At 48.6% G+C, this 24,607-nt stretch overlaps 1 protein-coding gene across 2 annotated transcripts in view; it reads right to left on the bottom strand.

Annotated features, from left to right (window-relative positions):
• LOC146811051 (uncharacterized) overlaps positions 1-24,607 on the bottom strand; it is a 252,120-nt gene that overhangs the window by 226,294 nt on the left and 1,219 nt on the right. The window lies entirely within an intron of this gene.

The raw sequence follows: 24,607 nt of genomic DNA, 5'->3' as shown, positions 1-24,607 counted from the left end.
CTGGGTACCACGAGCAGTGCCGTTGCTCTAAGAATTTTATGCACCAGCACTTCCCCAACCATTTTTATCCCATTAGCAAAATTTTTGGGTTGGGCATGGACCTTAAGGGGGAAAGTCTGCACCAAATTATTGATAATTCCCCTCTACGCAACCCATATTGCTGTTGCCTAGCGTGAAATTCTATAAAATGATTTTACAAAATGCTGTAGTTGTTGATGGGGGTCTATTAATTATGTATTTTCAAAATTGCTGTTAGTTCGATCAGTTTAATACTTTTTAGAAATACCTTTTTAACTTATTTATTGATGAATCTAAAAAATTTTAATGTATATTTTTGTATGTAATGTTTGATTTATGTTTGTGTCTTTTATGATTTTGCTGAATCGAATAAAGACTAAGTATGATTGAAAGACTTGTAAAAAAGAAGTCATTTTGAAAAATGACCGATAATTCTCATGCTAGTATGAGTATTCACAATTTCGAGAATGTGCAAATATGTACTGTTTCTAAACTCTATAATTTGTTCCCATTTCAGAAATACATAGGTGTCTTTCATATCGATTTTTCCATGTATTCATTTTCCCACAATAATTGCTATATACCCGGAATATAATAAAAAAGCATTGCAAATTGCTGCTCAGTTTTTGACTCTGGGTTTGTTGGGTTCTTGGTGAACCTAGAAGTCCTATATATCCCCGCAACCAAGAAGGTCCAGCGGATGTAACGGTATATTGGTTTCAAAGAGCTGTCATAATTAGAAGAAGTTAAAGGGAAAAACGTTGACACAAAAGGCTGTTTTTTCCAACTAATTTTCAATTTTTCCTATATTTAACTGTTAGTTTCTATAAAGAAACCTTGATGGATCTACACAAATGACCCCTTCCTGAATTAAGAATTATATCTACTTTTCTAAAATGTATAGCTTTCCAGGATCCATTATTGCTTTTACACCCTTTTCTACCATTAACTGGAAGGAGGTTGAAAGCACAAAAAAAGGCTATGTCCCAGAAAAATGCCAAAACTGTGTAAAAAAAATTTGGTTTTCTGACAAAAGTCTGTCATTTCCTAAAAGCTGGGAAAACTGTGATTTCAGCCCCACAAAACCTTTTTTGATACCATTTGCAGAGAAAAACCTTAGACGCTTTCATTTGCAGCCCGTTTTTTCCCATCCCCCCCCAAAAAAAATGTTGCTGTATTTTGGCTAATTTCTGGGACCCCTCCAGGGGAATCCACAAACCCTGGGTACCTTTAGAATCCCCATAATGTTGGAAGAAAAGGACGCAAATTTGGCGTAAATACCTTATGTGGTCAAAAAGTTACAGGGGCCTAAGCGCGCACTACCCCAAATAGCCTAAAAAAGGCTTAGCACAGGGGGGTAAAGGCCTAGCAGCGAAGGGGTTAAACAAAGTGTTTTTGTTGTTGAGTTTTGTTTGTTTTTTTACACTCTTGGGACCAGAAAATGTAGCCTTAGTACCATGTTGAGTTTTTTTTTGTTTTTTTACACACTTGGGGCCAGAAAATGTAGCCTTAGGACCAACAACAAGAGACACATACACTTCAGCTGAAGAATACAGAGCTTTTAAAAAAACATGGTCACCTCTCCTGGGGAGATGTATTCAATGAGCAAGGAGACTTAGTACAACTATTTTTAAAATGTTCCTAGGGAGCTGCTGCACTGCCTGCAGCCCCTCACAACATTTAAAGAAATGTTTTAAGGTGCCCCTCTCCCTTCTAGGGTCAACACGAGAATTGATATATATGTAAATAGTAAGCGCAGGGCATTAAGAGGTACTCACTGCCAGGGGCAGTGAATATTAAATTAGCAGCTATGTCTCTCATTTCATAGTCCTGGACTGATTTTTTAGAAACAATGTTGGTATCTTTTGGGTGCCCCAGCCTCACCTGGGGCACCCCAAAAACTAATCCATACATTGGGGTCCCGGGGAGAGGCCGAAAGGCCACATGGTCCCACCAGCTCCCCAGCCAGCACCCATCCCAACCACCATCCAACCTATGTTCCCTGCCCTGAGGAGTCCAGGCAGGGAATTATATTTATATTTCCTGCCTGTACTGTCCCCGGCAGGGAATAAGACAGTGTCCCAAGGGTTGGGTCCCTGGGACATTGGCTGTCTTCGGGTCCAAGGGGATTGAGTCTCTGGGGCAATGCTATGGTTTGAGGCAGGGAGGCTCATGACCCCCCCCCCAAATTTCACAGTGACCCCAAGGGGTGTGGTCTCTGCAGGCCTTTACTGGCTTCGGGAGGGGGAGATTCGCACATACCCCTCCCAAATGTAGTTAAATTGACCCTCAAGGAATATGGTCTCCAGGGCCTTTTTAAAGGGTTCCGGAGGGCGGCTGAACGCCCCTCCCCAAAATATTGGCATCAGCCCCAGTGTATGGCTCAAGGAGGGTGGTCCCCAGGGCCTTTTAATTCATCCAGGGAAAGGATCCTAGCACCCTCCCTAAAAAAAAAAAAAGATGTGCCTACCCATAGGCCCTGGCCCACCTCGGGGGATTTTTGTTTGAAAAGGATGAAAATCCGCCATATTTTTTTTTTAAAGGGTACTGCAGATCTGCGGATCCTCTGCTGTACCATTAATAGAAAATGTGTTTTTGTCCCTCGCAACCATACACTGCATCACCCATATGTTCTATTTATTATGTTTTCATGACAAAGGACTAAGGGCCCGATGTAGGTAAATCTGAAATACCGATTCCTAAATACCGAATTTTACCGATTCGGTATTTAGGAATCGGTATTTCATATGTAGCTAATAATTCGGTAAAAAATACCGAATCGGTAATATTCGTTATTACCGAATCGGTAATACCGATTCGGTAATAAGGAATCACCTTTCCATTAATTCCTATGGGCCTGGAGGGCCAGAGGAATTAATGGGAAGCCATTCACTATTACCGATTCGGTAAATACCGAATCGGCAATAGGGGTTGCATATTCAAGGGTGGCAGGGTGTCACATTGACACCCTGTTGCACCCCTGAATCGTGCATGTGTGCACATGTGGCGCACATACATGCCCTAAGGGCATGTATGTCTGCCACATTGCACCTAAAGAAAAGCAAATTATTGCTTTCTTAAAGGTATTCGGTATTTACCACCAACTTGTAGTTGGTGGTAAATAACGAATCCTGAATGCAAAAATGCACTCACTTAAGTGCCTCCTACATAGCTTTTAAGGAGTCGGTATTTTACCGATTCCTTAAAATAAGGATTCGGTATTTTACCGATTCCTTGTAAATTACCGAATCCTTAAAACATGCCTCCTACATTAGAAAGGGCTAAATACCGGTCGGTAACGGGAAAATTACCGATTTTCGCCCGTTACCGGCCGGTATTTAGCTACCTACATGTGGCCCTTAGTCCCTAATTCCTAAAACGGCTGCCGCAAAATCTTTGTTGCTGTTGACAACAGCCAAGCAGATTCAATCTTTTGATCTGTTGGCTCCATTGAGTTAAATGGACATATATTTTGAACCTCTATTTCTCAGAAACTATTGAATGGCTAAACGCCAAGTCACAAAAATGCCCACTTTCTGGGTAAAGATGTAGCTCTCTGCCAAATGTGATGTCATTCTTTTCGTCACATGACAGCAAAAATTATTAGCCAACCAAATAATCCATTTCACTCAACATTTCCACATCATTTTTTTTTTTTGCACTTTTAAAGACAGTATAGGTGTTTTGCAAGTTATGAAAGACTGCATGCATGTATGCTTGCGGCAGGCGATGATTGTGGTAATATCAGAACATGCCCATTGCTCTATAAAACAGGTGTACAAACCTCTGTGAAGGCAACATCTTATTTGTGGAGTGTTTGTTCTCCCCTGGGGGCCTATTTTGCCATCATTTGAGGCAGATCACCCCCAGGGGAAAACAAACAATACAGACCAAATAAATGATATGCCCCCAAGGGAGTTGACCGTAGGCCAAGTGGACTACCGCCTCAAATCTGAAATTTATTTTCCTCTTTAAGGCACAATCCCTCCCGCTCCCGGTGGAAATCAAACATTGTCATGGTCATGAGGCCCCACCACCAGAACTTATGTGCGTCCTTCCGGGGAAAACAAACATTTACAAAGTTCCATTATGCTTCCAAGTTGGACAGCCGGACTATATACCAATGGGCCAGTGGATGCCTACTCATGGATCGCAACGCTTCCGCAATCTATAAGCAGGAATTTGTTTAAGAGCAGCATCGCAGGAACCCTCCCTTTTTCCCTTCTTCATGTTTGGGGAGCACTGTTTTTGCCCTGAAAACGTAACCGGATGTGTCAGACAGCTCTCACCTTCTGCTTCCAATGCTTCGGTGGGAGGCACTGACATCACAATGGCGTGACAAGGGGTGGACGCTGAAGTGGAAGTGATTCTGCTTCAGCCCCGCACTTGGAAATGCTACACGGTCTCTTCTCCAGGACATCAGCCAACATCTCATGTTCTAGATTGGAAACCGTCTAGAACCCCACAAGGATTCCATGCACGCTTAACACATATAACATTGAACAATAACCAATGCCTTAAAGGCAAACACTACACATCCCCCTCTCTTGGAACAATAAAACAAACATCCCACCACATAAGAAACTGACCTGACAATTAAAAAAACCAAAATAATGCTAAACACAGAAAGAAGAATCCCCAAAAAGAAAACAGGAACCTACCATTATAAGCAATAACACAAATATGAATACATTCCATAACTCATTACTTGACATATTCCTTTAGCCATGCAGGTAAGACTCTTTTCCTTTTTCCGCAATCCCCGCCTGAGTACCCACCTACTGCCACACCTTCCATACTGGAACTACCAGGACCCACTTCCCCCTTCCTTACAGCGGGAAAAGATTCCGGAAGAACGGAACTCTTCCCACCACAATCTGCACCGACCTGGGACTCCATGAATGTCCCATCTTGTTTTTCCACACCTGTATCACTACTCTCTTTACTATCCAAGTCCGCCTGAACTTCACTGCAATTAAAATAATCTTCCACCCATTCAAAATCAGGTGTATGCCCAGAATTAAGTGTATCCTCAGAATGCACTTGATCAAAATCTAATGCTACATTTTTCATGTTCCACACCCTTCCATCCTCAAGCCTAACAGCATTTCGGAGAACCTCCGCTACTTGCTGTGCTGCTTCAAACCTACTCTCACCTTTAGGAACTTTAACCGGCCTTTTAATTTTTACCCAGTCGCCCACTCTTACTGTTGCCTCCTTTGAACCATGTTGTACGTCATAGTACTCCTTGCTCTTGCCATGAGCTAACTCTAGACTATTCTTTACTCCATCTGGTGACCATTGTTCAATCCCACCTTCCATCATCCAGTTGGGACAGAACTTAGATCTAGGCCTCCTACCTCTCATCATAATGAAAGGTGCTAACCCTGTTGTAGGATGTGTAGTCACCCTATATGCCCAAACCGCTTTTTGCAATTCCAATTTCCAGTCCAACTTTTTACTCATTGCAAATTGGATTACACCTTTGAAAACACGATTAAATCGTTCCACCATACCATTCCCACTAGGATTATAAAGCGAAGTTGTTTTATGTTGGATGCCACATTTCTGGAAATATTCCTTCGCCGTATTGGAAGTAAATTGTGCCCCATTATCACTTAAAACACACACTGGTAAACCTTCCAAAACAAATATTTCATCCAAAAATTCCAAAACTGTGTGTGTGTCCACCTTGTTTACAATCCTGACCATTGGCCACTTAGAGAATAAATCAACCACTACGATGCCATACTCCCTCAAGTCCCCCACTGGCCCAAAAATATCAACTGCAATCACTTCCCAAGGAAAGCTAGGGATCAGCCCTTCACTCATAGGGGGTCTCAAGGTTTTTAAAGATTTATCTGCAGAGGAACAGACCGGGCACCCTCTAACAAACTTCTCCACCTCCATGTCAACTCCCGGCCACCAAAATACACCTTTAACAACTATCTTGGTCCTGACAACTCCAAAATTTCCCTCATGACACAACTCCAAAATCCTACCCCTCAGACTTCTAGGAGGAATAACTCTATCACCTCTAAGTAATAAATCTTTATCCAAAGACAGTTCTGTTCTGACATCCCAATAGGCTTTTTCCTCTGAAGTAATATTTAGTTTCTTTGGCCAACCTCTGCAAACATATTTGGAGACTGCCACCAAAACCTCATCTTTGGATTGTTCCTCTATCCATTCCCTCTTAGTAATGACTGGGGTGCCTGAGTCTTGACTAAGGGCAATACTGAAATTTCCCCACGGGTCATCCTCACACTTCTCTAAAGGTGCAGGGCAATCTAGAAAGACAATCTGCGACTACGTTGTCCTTCCCCGGTACATAAGTAATTCTATAAATGTACTCTTTCATCCTCATAGAAATCCTTGCCAGCCTAGCAGAAGCCCCTACACTACCTTCGCTAGTCAAAATTTTAACCAGAGGTTGGTGGTCAGTGCGGATGACAATCGATTTGCCCCAAACAAAAGCTCTAAAATGTTCTAACGCCCAAGCACAGGCTAAAGCTTCCCTTTCAATAATAGGGTACCTGGTTTCAGCAGGAGATAAGGCTCTTGAGGCAAATAAAATAATACTTTCACGACCATCCCTACCCTTCTGAGACAAAACTGCGCCCAATCCTTTGTCGCTTGCATCGGTAGTCAAAAAACACTCTAGGTTTGGATCGAAACTACTTAAAGCATTCACATTATCCAAATATGTCTTAATCGTTGAGAACTCTTTCTCACATTCCTTTGTCCATTCAAACTTCACATTTTTCTTTAAAAGTGAACGTATGTTGTATAACACACCAGCAAAATTAGGTATGAACTTCGCACAATATTCACTCATTCCCAAGAATGATCTAACCTCTTCCTTGGTGCACGGAGCTGGCGATCTCATGATTGCCTTAATGAGCGAGGGTTTTGGTTTCACACTCTCGCCACTAATAATGTGTCCTAAATACGATACCTCCCTCTCGCCAAATTTGCATTTGCTTAGCTCAACACTTAATCCTGCATTCTGTAAAATTCCCAAAATCTTGTTAAGCAAACCATCATGTTCTCCCTTACTAGTGGCAGCTATCAGAATGTCATCCTGAAAAAAACTCATGCCTTTTTCACCCCCCAAGAGCTTGTGCATCAGTCGCTGGAAAACCGCCGCGGCTGAGGCGAGTCCAAAAGGCATTCTTTTAAACTGATAACACCCGAAGGGTGTGATAAAGGCGGTGAGTTTCCGAGATTCAGGTGCTAAAATAATTTGATGGTAGGCTGCCGATAGTTCAATAGTTGAGAACCAACTTGCCCCTCTGAGTGAGGAAACCATCTCATTTATTTTTGGCAACGGGAACTTATCTATCACGATGTTATTATTTAAATGGCGTAAGTCAATGCATAGACGGATTTTTCCGTTGCCTTTCCTCGCGACGACAACCGGAGAAATCCATTCCGAGCTTTCTACTTCCTCAATTACATCTTTAGCCAACAACTCCTGTAGCTCTTTATTTACCTCGTCTCTTATCATAATAGGAACTTGTCTCACCTTATGAACTCTGGGTTCAGCTGCTTCTTTAAGCACTATTTTATGTTCAAACCCTTTAAGAGCTCCTAATCTCTTTCCAAAGACACCTGGATATTTTTCAGCCAATGAATCCCCCATTTTGTAAGTTTCATCCATAATCAAAACCTTCTCTTCACTATTGGGGTCTAAAATGATGTGCAAGTTTTTCTGATCGAACCAACCTAAAACAGATGGTCCCTGTTCTGCCACATATAATTTCCCTCTTGCCGATCTTCCCTTGAAACAGAACGTGAGCCATCTGAACCCTAGCATGTTAATTCTTTCCCCTGTAAAACTTACTGGGTTCACATCAGTAGGATATCATTCCTGTCCCATTTTGTCTATGAACTTCTCTTTCCAAATCGACTGACTTACAATAGTATAAGGTGAACCAGAATCCGCATATACATTAATCTTGATACCCCCCAGGGACACTTCGCAAATAGGTTTTCCCTTTACTGATTCGTCCGAGACATTTATGACATAGTTCCCTTGTAAGCTTTTTACACAACTGTCATCATTGTCCCCTGTCGCTCCTTGATCCTCCTCACCATCCCACACATATTTCACGTTCCCTCTTCTACGGCACATTTTGCTGAAATGACCCATCAACCCACAGATACCACATTTCTTCTTTAACGCTGGGCAATATTTGCTGAAGGCTAAATGTTCCTTGCTTTCACAGCGGTAACATCTCCTCTCTTCTTGTCTCCATTCCTTCTGCGCAGACCTTTGAACCTGGTAGGCCAGCTTTCTCCTGGATTCTTGTTTATGTTCTGTACTTTAAAAACACCCCCCGGATCTTTCCCCGATTCTTTAACTACATTGGCACATCTACCAGACATCTCCGATTTCCTTACTATGGCCAGCACATCTTCTAAAGGTGCATCCCCATTGACCCATAATCTGTCTTGCAACGAAGAATTGTTGTTATGCATGACTAGTTGGTCCCTGATAAGGTCGTCATGTAAATTACCAAAATTGCACTCTATTGCTAGTCTTTTTAGGTCATCTAGCCATTCATCCACGGGTTCCTCTTTATTCTGCTTCCTTTGAAAGAATCTATGCCTTACTAGCCCAATGCACACTTTTGGAGCGAAATATCTGTCAAGGTCTTTAAGAGCAGCTGCAAACACATTTCCATCGCTAACAGCAGTTTTTTGCATCCGCAAATAAGTCTTTAATCCCACAGGACCTAAAGAGTGAAGTAGTAGTCTCTTTTTTTGCTCTGGTTTCATCTTGCCTTCCTCATCAATGGCCTCAATATAGTTCACGAAATACTCCTTCCATTCTATCCACTTAATGATAGGTTGTGGTCCGCTTACCCAAAATGCATGTGGGGCGCTAATGGTGAAATTCTGTTGAGTCATAGCTTGTACTCCAGTTTGGGTCGCCTGGTCCCCCTGATCCATACGCAAAACTAATATTGTCAGCCTTGTAGAGGTTGACCTTTTTTTTTTTTCCACAATACCGGCTTGTCAGGTACCAAGGGTCTTTCCCCTTACTGTTCACTTAAATTCCATTTTTGTTTCCACAATATATATTAAAAAAAATAACTCCCCCGACTCTCTCACCTGTTCTTCCTTACTTCTGTTGTCTTTTCTACAATCTCCACGTGTCCAATAAAATTCAAATTAGTTTGCTGCCCACGACATGTTCACTCGTTGCCTCGCATCTCGCTGTCAAGGATACGATCTTCTCTCTCCTTCCGTTCGTTCCTATTCCAAAATGGCCGCTACAAGGTCACGTTGCGTGACCCTACGTTGAGTTAAGCTTTCTACGCATGCCCCGCCCGCCCGCACTCGTCCGATAATGACGGCGCGAGCAGACAGCAGAGTCCGCGCAGGGTAGAACGCCAGTGCCAGTCAAACGATGCACTCGCAACCCACAACTGCCTGCTGACTAAGTAAGTATTATCCTTACTTTACCTGGTCAGCACTTCATTCCGGCGTTGTTTACGATCGCAGCAAGCAAAGTCCAGATAAAAAAAACTTGAATAGTTATCTGTCCCTCGACGGAGGTTCTTTTCGTTGTTTATTTATTCCTACATCTTTCCTTTTTTTTTTTCCTGGCAATTGCGAGGTCTCTTCTTGGGTTAAATCCATCTCGTCGCCAATTGAAATGATGCGAGAGGCGCAGTATTGATTCCAAGTATTTATTGGAAAGGAAGAACAGGCGAGCGCCAGGCTACACGGTCTCTTCTCCAGGACATCAGCCAACATCTCATGTTCTAGATTGGAAACCGTCTGGAACCCCGCAAGGATTCCATGCACGTTCAACACATATAACATTGAACAATAACCAATGCCTTAAAGGCATACACTACAGAACCTTCCAGTATAAACCTTCCTCAGCGTTGACTGTCTGTTGCACTGCGGGGTAGTACATGTGTCGGCCATTAGCTGATACCAGCATTGAAGGGGTTAATGACCAAAAAGTAGCTAAAAGGATTCAAACACAAGGTGTTGAAAAAAGGTGGTACCCGGGTTGTGCACAAGTGAGATATGTGCCCCATCTAATGAGGGAACCCCCTATGGTCAGAAATTGAAAACGTAATTGAAGGTGGATTAACTGAAGAAGAAGAACCCTTGCAGTAGCTGCTCCCAGTGGTCCATGCACCCAAGGCAGGAGTCGAAGGCATATGCATGAGTGGATCTAAAAAAAACATTTGGTTGGACAGACACCCTCTCCTTGGCATCTCAGAGGCAGGATATTGCAGTAGTATTAAGCATATTGGACTAATCCGCTGTCTGTCATAAGGTAGGGTTTCACGAAGGTTGAAGGTATCTTACCTTCTTTGTAACACTTCTCGAAGTGGTATTGTTCCAGAAAACAAAGCAAACAAATTTTTAAAGGAATTAACAAAATAGTTTTCCAAGATGACATCTTGGTCTAAGGAAATGGAACACCTGAAAATCACAACCACTTGAGTACTGTGCTGAAGAGGATGGAAAAGAGTAGTGATGGGAAAATAGCAAAATGCTAAGTAAGAGTAGGGTCGGTGACGTATCTTGGTCATTAAATTTGAAGATGGCATGCGACCAAAATTGATCTGATAGAGGCCATTTAGAAAGCTGTCTCCTCAAAAAATGAAGAAGTTATAACATTCTTGGGGTTGGCAAAATACTACACAATATTTGTCAAGGTTTTTAGAAAGACTGCACATTCACTGAGGGAACTGTTGAAAAGCAGTGTATATTTGATTGGTTGTAAGGATGCCAGTCAGCATCTGACATCATAAAGTTGTGGGGTTTGAATGTGTGCCTGTGTGTAGAAACATCTTCAGGGAGAATTCATGTGAAGTGGAACTACTTCAACAACAGATGCCACCACTAAGGGACTTGGAGCCATGTTGTTGCGAGTAGTACAGAGCAATGAGTGAGTGGGGGTGTTTCCATCGATGGTGCCTAAGAAGCAGAGGGCAGCTATTAGATGGTGGAGCGGAAGGTTCTTGCATACTATCGGGGGTAAAGCATTGCAGATTCTACCTCTGAGGGTTGCCCTCCGTAGTGAGGACCGCAAACCTCTTTTCTATCAGTTTTCTTGCAGAAGCACAGAAAATGCTACTCTTATGGCCTCGTGGTGGAGGGCTGGGATGAGAGAATTTAATTTCATTGTGGAGTATGTGTCATGTTTTCGGGAGAAAAAACTGCTGTTTATCTAGTATACCTATAGAGAGGGGGGAAAACCAAGAGATTGAGGTGGACACTAATGTGGGTACAGGAATCAGCACTGATCAACGGGAATGGAACAATGTGTTTCAAGCAGGTGAGAACTGCAGAGTGAAGTGAAAATAGTGAGAGGATGGAGTGACAGGCAGGCACGTGCAAACAAGGAGAAAGGAACCTGACAGAAAATAATTTTCAGCAAAAGGAAAGTTAGTGGATTTACTACCCTATCAATTCCACAATCTTGAAGAGACTGATTAACAGAAGATCACCTACTGAGGGATGTGCTCAAACAAGAGTGAAGGAAATGTACTGCTGCCCTAATAGAGACAACCAAATAAAATAGTGTAACTGTTTTAGATGTGCTGCCACTGATAAGGGAAGAACCCCCAGGAAGGGACTTGTGCAAGTTCCAAACAGGCCAAGGGTCAAGCTGGGTTTAGAAACAATGGGACCTATTCAGATTTTGCCAGCAATGGAGCAAAATTTGTTTGTGATGGTGGATTACTAAACTAACTGGTTGGCGGTAGTCTGAACTGTGAAACATCAGTAATATTGTGGAGTCTATGACTGGGGGCGGATAAAGAATCCATCAGATGGTTACAAGTGGTCCAGAATTCAGCAGCCAGAATGCTATATAGACCTCAGAAATAGCTTCAACCTCACACCTTCTTTGTGAACTCCATTGGCTTAAGGTGGAGAAGCAAATTAATCTCAAAACCTTGTGCTACATGTACAGAGCAAGATCAGAGGCCGGACGAAGATACCTGCACAAATTTTTTTTTTGATAAACAAATTTTTATTTTCGGCATAAAGGACAATATCAAGAATGATATACAACAGTGCGTTGAACATGGCATCAGGAACTTCAATCAGGGAAGCATTGACAAACAAATGTAAACCCCCCCCTCCTCCCCCACCCCCGTCCCCGCCCTCTGCGCCCCCACCCTTCAAAACAGGCCCCCCAGCCATTTCCCCCATATTTTGCGGAATTTTTTGGGGCAGCCCCGGGCAGCGTACAACGACCGCTCCTGAGCCGCACACCACTCCACCCCTCTACTCCAGGTAGCCCTTCTGGGCGGATCTGGCTGTGACCACACGGCCGCTATATCCCTCTTCGCTACCATTAGGGCAGTAGTGAGAAAGTACTTGTCGTTACGGGACCCATCCAGCCCGTCCGTGATGCCCAGCAGAGCCATTTTAGGCTCATGGGGGACCTCCCATCCCAGGACCTCCGCTAGATCGGCTTCAATCGCTGCCCAGTAGCCCTCCAGGCGGGAACAAGACCACACCATATGGAAGAAATCCGCCGGAGCCACCCCACAGCGAGCACAGGAGGCGTCCACGCGGAGGCCAGCACGATATAGGCGGTCCGGAGTCAGATAAGCGGTGTGGAGGTAATAGAGTTGGATGAGCCGCAGCCTAGCGGAGGTGGTAAGCGATCGAGGTGCCATAAGGGTGTCCCTCCAGTCCACGTCATCTAGGGGTCCCACCCAGACCTCCCATCGTTTAATCCGCTCCAGTCTACCGGGGTATTGTTAATCAGGGATTTATAGATGCGGGATATTCCCCCCTTCCCCAGACACCCCAACATCACCTGAGCCTCAGGCGGGCTATGAGAAGGCAATCTGGAGTCTAGAGGGACGTGGGCCCGGACCGCATGTCGCAGCTGAAGGTATCTATAAAATTGGGAAGGCTGTAGCGAGAAGCGGGTCTGAAGCTCCTGGAAGGAACACATGTGGCTCCCCCGCCATATATCGCCCAGGCTGGAGATCCCTAGAAGATCCCACTGCCGAAATCCCGCAAGTCCCGCCACCTCCCGCAGCCATGTCCCGTGCCAAAGCGGTGTGAGCTGTGTTTTCGTCCCCGACCAACGGGTGTGCCTCAAAGCTGCGCGCCATGCCAGAAAAGGGGCCCGCACGACACCGGGGAGCGACAGGGGGACCGTTGCCCCATAGAGCATGTTCTGGATAGAGGAGAACCCAAGACATTGCACTTCGAGTCGATAAGCCGGATCGTCCCATCCACTCGAGAACCAGTCATGAATCACCAGTAGCTGGGTGGCCAAGTAATATAGATATAGGTTAGTCATGCTCAGGCCTCCGTCATAGGAGGGGACTCTGCAGGGGTCTAGGGCCAGCCGGGGCCTGCCACTGCCCCAGAGAAATTTAATCACCATCTTATCCAGTTCCCGGAACCACGGGCGCGGAAAGGGGCACGGAGTGTTTTGTAGCATGTACAGAAACTTGGGGAGGATCATCATCTTATAGAGGGCGACCCTCCCCAGCGGATTCAATGGGAGTGACTGCCACCTGAGCATATCTGACCTGGTCTTGTTGACTACAGGAGCCACGTTGAGGGCCCAGCAGAGTTCCGGAAGGAGGGTGACCCAGATCCCCAGGTATTTAAATGAGAGTCTCCGGAGGGGAATATCAGATTGCCAGTCGAAACATTCCCTTGACGGGTGTAACGGGACTAGGACGGATTTTTTAGGGTTCAGATGAAGACCCGACGCTTGGCCAAACCGACGGAGAATCCGGCGGACCTGGGGCCCCGAGGTCGCTGGATCAGAGAGATAGAGGAGGACGTCGTCCGCGTAGAGGGCGATCTTATCGGGGGTCATACCTGGCCAGTCCCACCCGCGGAGAGCGGGATCCGAGCGAATCAACACCGCCAGGGGTTCCATGGCCAGAGCGAAAAGGAGGGGCGAGAGCGGACATCCCTGGCGCGTTCCTCGACCTATGGGAAACGGGCGGGATAGAGCCCCATTGACTAAAACACGGGCCCGCGGGCTCGCATACAGGACCGCAACCATGGCACGGAACCGGGGACCGAAACCCATGTGCTCCAGGACCTCACCCAAGTACGCCCACCCCACGGAGTCGAAGGCCTTTTCAAAGTCGACCAGCAGGAGGGCCAGATAAGGGGAAAGGCGGCCGCAGTGCGCCAGGGCGAGGTGCAGGCGCCGCAGGCAGTGTCTGGTCCCCCGATCCGGCATAAATCCACATTGGTCCGGGTGGACCAGGGAGGCAAGAGACGGGCGCAACCGCTGCGCGAGGACCGTGGCATAGATTTTGAGCTCGGTGTTAATAAGGGATATCGGCCGGTAGTCCGAGCAGGACTGCGAGGGAGGCTGCGTCTTGGGAAGGACAACTATGGTTGCTGTGTCCGTTTCCGGACGGAACGAGCCCGTCTCCACCACTTCCTCAAACAGGTCCCGAAGCCTCGGGGCCAGAGTCTCACGATAGTGAGCGTAGTATTCCTGTGGGAACCCATCTGGTCCCGGGGTCTTCCCGGGCGCCAGGCGGCTGATCGCTTCCTCAATCTCCTGCAGCTTGATAGGCGAATCGAGGGTCTCAGAAACCTCAGGCCCCAGCCGCTCAAGCACCGCCCCATTCGTCCCCAGCAACTCCTCCAGGAAGAGCGCGGACGCCCGGAGTCGGTACAACCGGGAATAATAGTCAGCGAAAGCTTGGGCCATCGCCACCGAGGCTGTATGGAGGCCGCCCGCAGAGTCTGTGATGGCTGCCGGTGGAGAAGAGTGCCATTTTTGTCTCCCCATCCGTATACCCGGGCCACCGAGGAGCGCCACAAAGTCTTTGCCGCCTCCAGGGAGTGTAGGCGAATCTCTTCCCGCAGGAAGGCCAAGCGGCGCGACCGTGTGTCGTCTTCCAACTCCCCCAGGTTGCGCTCCAGTTCCAAGGCTTGGGCTTCGCACTCCGCGAGTTTCTGGGATTGAGCACGTCTCTGCCGTTGCAGATGCCCCTTAGCGGCCCCCCGAATAGTCGCCTTGACGGCCTCCCACAGGACGGCAGGGGAGGGGACGGAGCCCACATTGTGAGAATAATAATCAGCTATCTCGCCACCGACCACCTTCCGAAAAGCCTTGTCGTGGAGGAACCAAGCGTTCAAACGCCACATCGGACGGGCAGAGAGGGGGGGGGGGCCAAGAGCAAGGAGCACTGGCGAGTGGTCCGAAAGGCCCCTCGGGAGAATGCGAGCATCCTGCACCCCTGCGCAGTCGGTAGATGGGACGAAGAGGAGGTCGATCCGGGCGTGGGAGTGATGAGCCGCTGACGTGTGGATGTACTGGCGAGCCTGCGGGTGCCAGATCCTACACACATCGCAGAGGCCCTGAGATTCAGCCCAGGTCGAGAACTGCTTCGCGCGAGCGACACGGGCCAGGGATACCGGACCCGTCGAGTCCAGGTGGGGCGTGTAGACAGCGTTAAAGTCCCCGCCGAGAATGAGGGAACCCGCCGGAAGCGTCGGGAGGAGGCCCGCGGTGTAGGAGAGGGCCGACGACAGGAGGGATGGAGCCGCGTAGAGGGACATCAGGGTGAGGGGTCGCCCCTCAAGAGTACCACATACCGCCACTACCATGCCCTGGGGGTCCAAGTGCACCTGGGTCAGGACAAATGGAAAGGACTTGCGGAGCAGGATAGCAACCCCCGGGATCCCCCCGCAAAACCTGAGTGCCACACCCTGTCATAACCATAGCGGGTAAGAAAGGGACAGTTATTGCCCAGAAGGTGAGTCTCCTGGAGGAGGAGCACGCCAATCTCCACACGTTGCGCATATTTGAGGACCGCCATGCATTTAAAACGGTCCAGAAGACCATTGACGTTCCAGGATAATACGCGCATGGCGGCCCTAGGAACAGGTGGGTCAGCCATGATCTAGGACAGAAGAGGGGGCCATTGGAGGCGCGGCTGCGCACGCCCCTAGAAAGGAAGGACAGCGGGACATCGGGCAGGAGAGCAGGTCAAAGATTACAAGATGCCTCGGAACCACAACAAAGAGGGAGTCACCCCCCACCAACAAAACCTTCCCAAGGAGGAAGAAACAACCCCAAACCAACCCCAAACCCCCACCCCCCACCCTATACTTCGAAAACAGAAGCATCTGTCGCCCGAACCAAATGGAAGAACCACCAAGCTAAAACGCTCGGGCTTGAGCACTAGTGGACCCCTGGTACAACGGAAATCAAGCCTGATTCACCTGCCCTGGCCAAGAGCAACACTGATAGCGGAGCACTCCAACCCAGGCCCGGGCATCCTCCACCCCCCCCCCGAAGAAACATAGAGAGTTAAATGTTAGGGCTGCGAGAGAGGTCCGAGGTGTCCACCAACTCAGCCGGCTGGGCTGCAGGGCCCGCCAGCCGGGGCGACACGGCCCGCCGCCCGTCAACCGCAGGACGGGCGTGCGCAGCCGAGGAGGCAGAAGAGGCCCTCGACCCCCGGCGCGGCCGTCCCCCAGAGCGCGTGGTGATCACCTCCTCCGCCGTGCGCTCCCGGGGTAACGTGCGATGCCGCCGGCGGGTCCTCGATGTCCGGGGCCTCCCCCCCCCGCACACCCGCAGGCGATCCGCGCCCAGAGCGGTGCAGGGGATGCTCCTCCGTCAACCAGGACCAGGCCGCTCGTGGCGTATCGAAGAACAATGTCTTATGCTGGAAGATGACCCGGAGGCGGGCCGGGAACTGAAGCTGATACTGGAGGCCCAGGGAACGCATCTTCTGCTTCACTTCAGTGTAAGAGCGGCGCAGCTCTTGGACTTCACGAGTGTAGTCCGGGAATATCATGATTTTGTGGTTCTGGTAGTGGAGGGTGTCTGTGCGCCGGGATTCGCGGAGAATGGCGTCCCTGTCTCGGAAATTCAAGAGCTTGAGGATGAATGGCCGGGGGGGCACACCGGGGGGCCAGGGAGCGATGGGCCCTCTCCACTACGAACGAAGCAGATAGGCTGTCCGCCGGCATCCAGGATCGGAACCAGCGTTCCATAAAGTCGTCCGCCCGGCCCGATTCGACCCCCTCCGGGAATCCCACTAGGCGCAGGTCGCTGCGCCGAGCACGGTTTTCTGCATCTTCGACCCGGCGGTGTAGTTCCTTAGAGTGGGTGGTCAGCTCCCGAACCTGGTCTTGCAGATGGTGGATGTCATCCTCAGCGGTGGATATCCTGGATTCGGCTTCCGAGATGCGGGTGGTGGTGTTCCGCAAATCCTGCCGGAGAAGAGTAACATCCACCTTGACCTCTCCCACCATGCCTTCGAGGGAGGCGCGAGATGAGTTGATGGCCTGCAGGATGGCAGCAAGGTCCGCAGCGGGGGCCGGGGCCGGCTCGCCCGTAGGGCCGGACCCCTTCTCCGAGGTCGTGAATTTGTCCATCCTGGTTTGGGTGGCCCCGGACGCCGGCTTGGTTGCCCTGTCCTTACCCACGTCGGGGGCGGCCCGGGCACAGCGGTCAGCTAGGCCGGGCAACAGGTTGGAGACACCCCTTCAGGACGTCGACGGGTGCTCGGGATGAAGTGGAAGCAGAAGGAGGTACGGCCGGGGGGTCCCGCGGCGAGAAAGGGCTGGACACCACCAGCCCCAGCGGTCGAGCCCCGGCGGGCCTCCCAGCGAGACGGCCAGTCTGGCCCCCGGCCGCAGTCGCGCCCGCAGCCTCCCACCGACAAGGCGAGGTCCAGCACCGTAGTTCAAGGCCCCAGGCCCTTGGAGTGTCCCCCGAGTGCTCCGCAGCCGATAACCGCCAAGGCCCCGACTCCTGTGAACAGTCAACCTCTCCGAGGGGGCGCCTCACCAGCGCGGTCCCCCCACAACCCCAAGGGGGGGCACGTCACCACACGTCGGATCTCGTCATCCAGGGCCCAGAGCGACGGGAGGGGGGGAACGACACACACAACCCCCCCGACCGCCGATACGCGGCCCGAATCAAGGAGGGCCCCCCTACACCCGGAGCTCTTCAATCAGCCTCGGGCCGATGGGGCCAGCTCAATACTGCAGCCAGGAGGAGGAGGAAGAGGGGGGGGCTGGGGGCCCGGGCCCCCGGCTGCCGACGCGCAGCCCGATGGGGTGGTCTCCCCTCCGCACCCGGCCCCCACAGTCGCCCCGGCGATGTAGTCCCACGCAGCCGCACTCACCGCTTGCTCCGCCACACCAGGCCACTCGGGGGGGGGGGGGGTCCGCCTCACCACTCCTGGGTCTCCGCGATGTACCAGCGGAGCAGGGCCGCGCTTCTCTGATGCCGACCGGGCCCACGGCAGCCTCGCGGCCGCCGTCTCTTCCCCACCGGCAGGGTCAGGCCTGTACCCCTCGTGGGCGCCGCGGGCTCAATTTACAGCTCGCGCGGGTCACAGCTCCACAGCCGCCACGGTCCGCCGCCGGTCGGGTTCCGCGGCGTCCAAGCGGGTCCCGCGATGTCCACGGCGCCCCAGGATCAAGCCCGGGACAGCAGGGCAGCTCCACATGCCTCCGCACCCAGAGCGAGCCGGCCAGGGCAGTCCAGGATGAAGCCAGGAGGATTTGCGGGGACCGGCGCCGGGAGCCTTACTGAAAGGCGTCCATGACGGTCAGGCGCCACCTAGCGCTCCCGATATCTGCACAAATTTGCCAGACCTTGTCATCCAGCACTCTAGCGGACTTTCCCTCTGCGAGATAACTAGAGTGAAATGTACTCACATTGGAGGCTGATCTTCCGCACACTAAGGTCTCAAGTTTTTGAACGCCTTCCCAGAATAGCTGAGCGGCTGTTTCTTGTTCACGACCTACCGTAAACAACTGAAGATCTGGTTCTTTTAAGCTAGTGTAACTTGAATAAGACCCAAACTATCGCGTAAGCACCGGGAAAACCCCAGTGGGTAGCTGTGCGCTATATAAAATGTCATAAATAAAAATAAATAACTATGGCAAAACACGAAAAGAGATACCAGAAGTGGTGGTGACGGACAGAGATGTGCAATTTACTAAAGAAAAAATGAAAGACTTTCTGTAGGTGGTCGGAGCAAATTATCAAAAGAATACATTATGTTCACCCCAAGCTTATCAGTTGGTAGAGAAAATTAAAAGGGTTGTGAAGGAGTCTGTACAGATGGCAGTGGTAGGGCATGCCAGTCAAAAAGGCATGGAAGAGAATGTTGTGTGCATCCCACACAGCAGCTAATTCTGTAATGGGGTGTTGTTTGAGATAATCTAGGGACACCTTTGTGGTTGTTTTGAACGAAAAACTGAAATTGTATGTGATATGGAAGTGATGCAGAATATGTGGGACAAACAGTGCAAGTAGAAGTCTTGGTATGACAAAAGCATGGTGTGAAGGAAAAACAGTGTGAGTCTGGGTGAAATCTCGAAACACAGCCACAGTTTGAACGTTTTTGGACACACTGAAGATAAAGGAAGTAATACAAATGTAGTTGTTCTAGTGAAACATTGAAAATTGCCCATCAGAGTAAGGGTGTAGAGTAGGGAAGGAATGATTCTGGAGTATGGGGTGTTGAGAGAAAAAAGGAGTGGATGGTGCAGAGGTCTTCCAGGAAAAGATCCGGTGTCAGTATGTATTTGACAATACTCCTGTTTACTTACTAGCCCAGTGTACCACTTGCAACTGGCATAATCAATGATTACAATACTGACTGACTCTCAAGTTAAGTAAAGTTAAAACTAAGTCCAGCTTTCAAAATGATGCGGTTTGTGGTTATATACAGCAATACTGTAAGAAAGCAGTTTAGTTTAAGAATTTCACCTTCCCACTGTCTACAAACACCCTCTCCCCCCCCATTAATCTTGTTTTCCTGGGCTCACTTTGTTGTTTGTTGGGGAAAATCTCAATCACATCTCCCCCAACTCGCTAAGAAACAAACTTACTACTGTGTTTTTGTCAATATTTTCTTCTCCCTTCAACACAATTGCTTCCAGGTTTATCATCTGAGAAGGATGGCCCCACTCACCTAAACTGACAACCATGCAACCATTTAAAACTGTACCCGGCACCTCTTGGTGCTCATCTCTTACCTAGTGTGTCTGGTATTGCTCTATCTTTTAACTCCATGCCTCCTTACTTTTGTTGATACCATGACACCTGCATTCAAAAAGCAGCACTGGGAGCATGGACCAACGATCAACTACTATCAATGAAATAAAAGCAAGGTCTCCGCAAAGCTACGGAATCTACTGTAAATAATAATGCCAAGAGGTGTGTTTTGAAGGCCTTCCTCAATTTGAAACTTTCTTTTTTCACAGGTCCCTTTGTAGTGAATGCCACACACTACCCTCTACAGCCACAACCTTACCTTGATGATGCATAAAATGGCAGGACAGAGGATCACCCATATAGGGAGTAGCTAAAGTAAACTTCAATACTGGACAAGGGTACAGAGTGGGTGGTCTGTCTGCAAGGACAGGTTAGCTTTGTTATTTAAATTTCTGCGCATATCTTTCATTGGCCTAGGACACTTACTGTTCAGGGTATGAATATAATGCTAGGTAGCTGCTCTTCCTTGCCTCTAAGTTCTCGGCCACCCTCTTCTTCAACTTGGCTTCACATTGAAATGAAGATGAGAGCAAGTGTCCACACACTTCCAATGAGACTAAAAGATAAAGCTATTGGCATGTACTACTGGAATCATCCTTGTGGTTGCTGAAGATGCTACCACTCTTTCACCGAGACCTTCTCAGATCCTCTCTCAGCTGTGAACATAATCTTTCACAAGAGATTTGGGGGCCTATTAGCATGGTGGGCGGATCGCCTGCCGGACGGCCATTTGACCCCTGCCACATTAGCATGGCAGGGGGTACCGCGGCGGGCGGAAAGACCGTCCACTGATTTCCCGCCGGTAGGCAATCGTCACGATTGCCTGTCGGGCGGAACAGGCCCATAATAAGGTGGCGATGCCTGCGATGATGGCGGTGGAATGCCTTTCCATGGCGGAGACTCCGTCATGGAAAGGCATGCAGAGTTTACTTTGGGAGCCCATTGCGGGGCCCCCGGGGGGATGGGGGGCTGCACTTGGGGGTACCCCCTACATTGGCATTCACAAGCTGGCAGGCACCACGCGGTGCCTGTCACGTTGTGCATGCCAATGCACAACATGCATTTTCAACATTGTGGCGGGTTCTGCTTACAGCACCGCCCGCCACAATGTTGAATATGCGGGATGCAACAGCCAGGGTGGCGGTCCCATCCTAATTGGCAGTGCGGGACCGCCACACCACTGGCAGCTGGTCACAGCACCGCTATGGTGGCGGGCAGACTAACGTCCGCCCGCCATCCTAATGGGGGCCTTGGTGCTGAGAGTGACGAGCCTCAGTGAAATAACCTGCCTATCCCACCTTCTGCCCAATCCAATGCAGTGGACCGTGGTATGCTGTTAACCAAGATGATAAGCAGAATTGTGCAACTGTGAAAAAAGTCACTACTTTCCAGGCACTGTGCATGTCAAAGGAGGGGAGTACATCTAACAGGCTGGACTAAGTAAGGGGCAGCATTTGCTGGTGATGGCCTTTTCGTAGTGCATGTCCCCTCCTGTTTTATTCTTTCAAGTATCCCCTCACGGATTCTTGTTCCTTCCAACTATTGATCCTCTTCTTGGATCCTGCCCGTTTCTTCCTACCACAGGACACTGACCAACCTCCTATCGATTCCAACTAACTACCGAAAGGTTGCTATTAACTCCTCCCCATAGACCTACTCACACCCTTTCTCAGCCACAAGAGATTTGTTGCAGCTGAGAAACAAGCCTAAGTAGAATGCCCTGCCTATTCCTCCTTCTGATCAATCCATTGCATCAGGTCCATAATGTTGGTAACCTGCATCACCAGAGGGAATTTTGTATAGCGTGACCCGATCCTCCCACAAAACCTACTAAAGCAGTCAGAATTTAAACCACTCCTCTTGGGACGTACAGCCCAGGAATTCAGCTAAAGGGCAAATAGTTTAAGGGTGTCTTCTTTGATGATCCTGTTAGTTGGTAGGGCCCGAACCGTTACCCCTTGACAGTCATCACACATCAATCCTCCATTTGCCTTCTCTCCAGTTCCTCCAACCTGCTGATATTCCTTCCACTGCATTCCTCTGCTCCAAGTAGACTGCCACTGAGAGCACCAAGACATTCTGCATTCCTGCCACCAGTTCACTTCTACATTGACCAGTACAGCAACTAGAGACTGTCGCCTAGACCATCCTGGTGTTTCCTTGCTCTTGGTCACCCAGAGAGGTATTCCGGAAGCCTCTCAGACTGTTGGACATGAAGGACAACACCAGGACTACGGAATTCTTGGCTGGGTAAAGGGTGTCGAACTTCTGCCAAACCAAGGCCATGAGTTTGAGGACGGGGTGTGAATAATATTTATAAAAAGCTCTTTGCAAGATGATGGTTTGTCCAGAGAATTCTATGAGGTTCCCAATCCAAGATGAAGCAGAGACTTTACCTGTATCATCAGTTCCTTTTTAAATCATACATAAGTAGGCATTTCTATGTGATGGATATACCATAATGCATGTGTTCCCTTAATTTTCATTGCATTCTTCACCCTGCTTACTACCATTTTGACCTGGATTTTTGCTCCTTGCAGTAGGAAGTTCTACTGGGCCTACTGCTGGATATTCTTGCTTAGCTCTTTCCTATTTAGAAGATAATAATTTATATATTGAACTTCATCTTCAAGATTGCCAAGGAGCTTTTTTTAACCTTTATATTTTCCCTCCTAGCTTGGACCCTCTTGCGGTGATACTTGACATCTATCAAGTGTAGATATTAAGTTAATGGGACACCAAGGCTACTTGTCGGAGTCGCCCTTACCTTGGGCAATCAAGAGCAGGACCTGACAGACCTTCTTGGCATCCAGTCCTGACAGCCTGTGGGTTTATTACTCTTTTGCTCCTTGGCGAGTGCATGTCCATGGATTTCGCCTGTCACTACTGGATGAACCACTGGCAAACAAAGGTCTTTATTTAGAGTTTGGAAAACAGGATACTCCAACATACCAAATGGTGCCTCCTCGCTATATTACAAGTGCATTATAGTCTATGGCACTTGTAATACAGTAGAAGGGATGCCAGATATATTTTGACGGAGTATTCCCTCTGCCAAACTCGAAATAAGGACCAAAGCCTGAAATTGGTCCGGACTACCAATTTGTCTATGACATGGTGTGGATTTTCATTCAAATTTTAGTTTTTGGTCACATGACCTTGAGCTATAATTTGCCACAACTATACATGCTGTGTATATATTTTTTTCTTGGCTTTCACGCCAATTGCGATGTTTGGGCCCTGGCTGTCTGTAACCAGTTCTGCCTTTGGAAGGCTCTGGTGTTATATCTAGGTAGATGCTAAAATTAATTAATTACAGCTACATTTCTCTGCTGCTTTGCCCATCTCTCACTTCTGTGTACACTCTAAAGATCATTAGCTGTGGCCTAATTTCTCCAGCACTCGCTTATAGGTTACTCCTATTTATTCCCAAACTGATTCTTTGCTTAGAATTAATACAATGGCTAGCTGTCTCCTTAGCTTGTTGTAGGCTCCTTCCCTGTTGCTCTTGGGTGGACACTATAGAGCAATTATACTGGCTGCCTGTAACCAGTGCATGCAAAGGGCTGCTCCGCTGTCACTTGTGGTATCACCTTAAAGGGCACTGTCCCTATTTGTTACATGGGAAAGTACCCAGTTACACCTGCATCGGCCATATGAACCTATTGCTGATGCTGCATCTAACTAATGCACTCTATTGAGTTCTCTTTTAACCTTGGGTGTTCCCATAAGAGCATGTACTATGGCTGTGTTTACCTGTGCAGGTCTGTGTCGGGTCTCGCTATAGACAATGGGGCAGATTTACATGCCCTTTGCATCACTTTTGCGCCGCAGCAGTGGCGTAAAAGTTGCAACCCATTTACAACGTGACGCATCTAGGCAGATGAGTCACGTTGTAAAGCCCTGCGTCACATTATACCTGCATCAGGTATAATGTATGCAAGGTGGGCGTTCCCACGCAAAAAGCCATGTAGAACTGACGCGGTGAAATGTACATTTCACTGCGTCACTCTACGCCTTCGTTGCGTCAAAATCCCTACGCCTTCTCAGACCAGGCGTAAGGAATGACGCACAGCTTTTTAAATGGGACTCACCTCTCTGTTGTGACGCATTGCTGGAGTTGGGTCACTTTCATGAGTAACTCCAGCAATGCGTCACTTTTGGGTCAACAGATCCGTCAGAATATCTGACGCATCTGTCAATCCTTGCACCATGGTGCGCCGTATTGTAAATACGGCGCATCCATGGTGACGCAAGGGTTTTGCATGGTGACGCAGGGAAAGTGACGCATCCTATAGATGCGTCATTTTCTTGTAAATCTTCCCCAATGTATGTATGCATGCTTATCACGCAGGGGATTTGTAGTTGCAATCACTTCCCCTATCCAGTGCATGCCATAGGCTGCTTCTCTGTAGCTTCTTGGTGGATTCTGTCCAGACCAAGTCAATACCCAAGAACGGCCAATTTATTCAAAGTGCTTGCGTTCCATTTCTTACTCCTCTTACCGTCATTACATGACTAGGAATGGCTTAGGTCAAGTTAAGAGCACTAGTCATTCACGTACATCCC

This window comes from Triturus cristatus, chromosome 7 (assembly GCF_964204655.1).
Source record: "Triturus cristatus chromosome 7, aTriCri1.1, whole genome shotgun sequence".
NCBI classification, from domain to species: domain Eukaryota; kingdom Metazoa; phylum Chordata; class Amphibia; order Caudata; family Salamandridae; genus Triturus; species Triturus cristatus.
The sequence above is the reverse complement of the archived record's forward strand: the minus strand, read 5'-3'. Positions and strand labels throughout refer to the sequence as shown.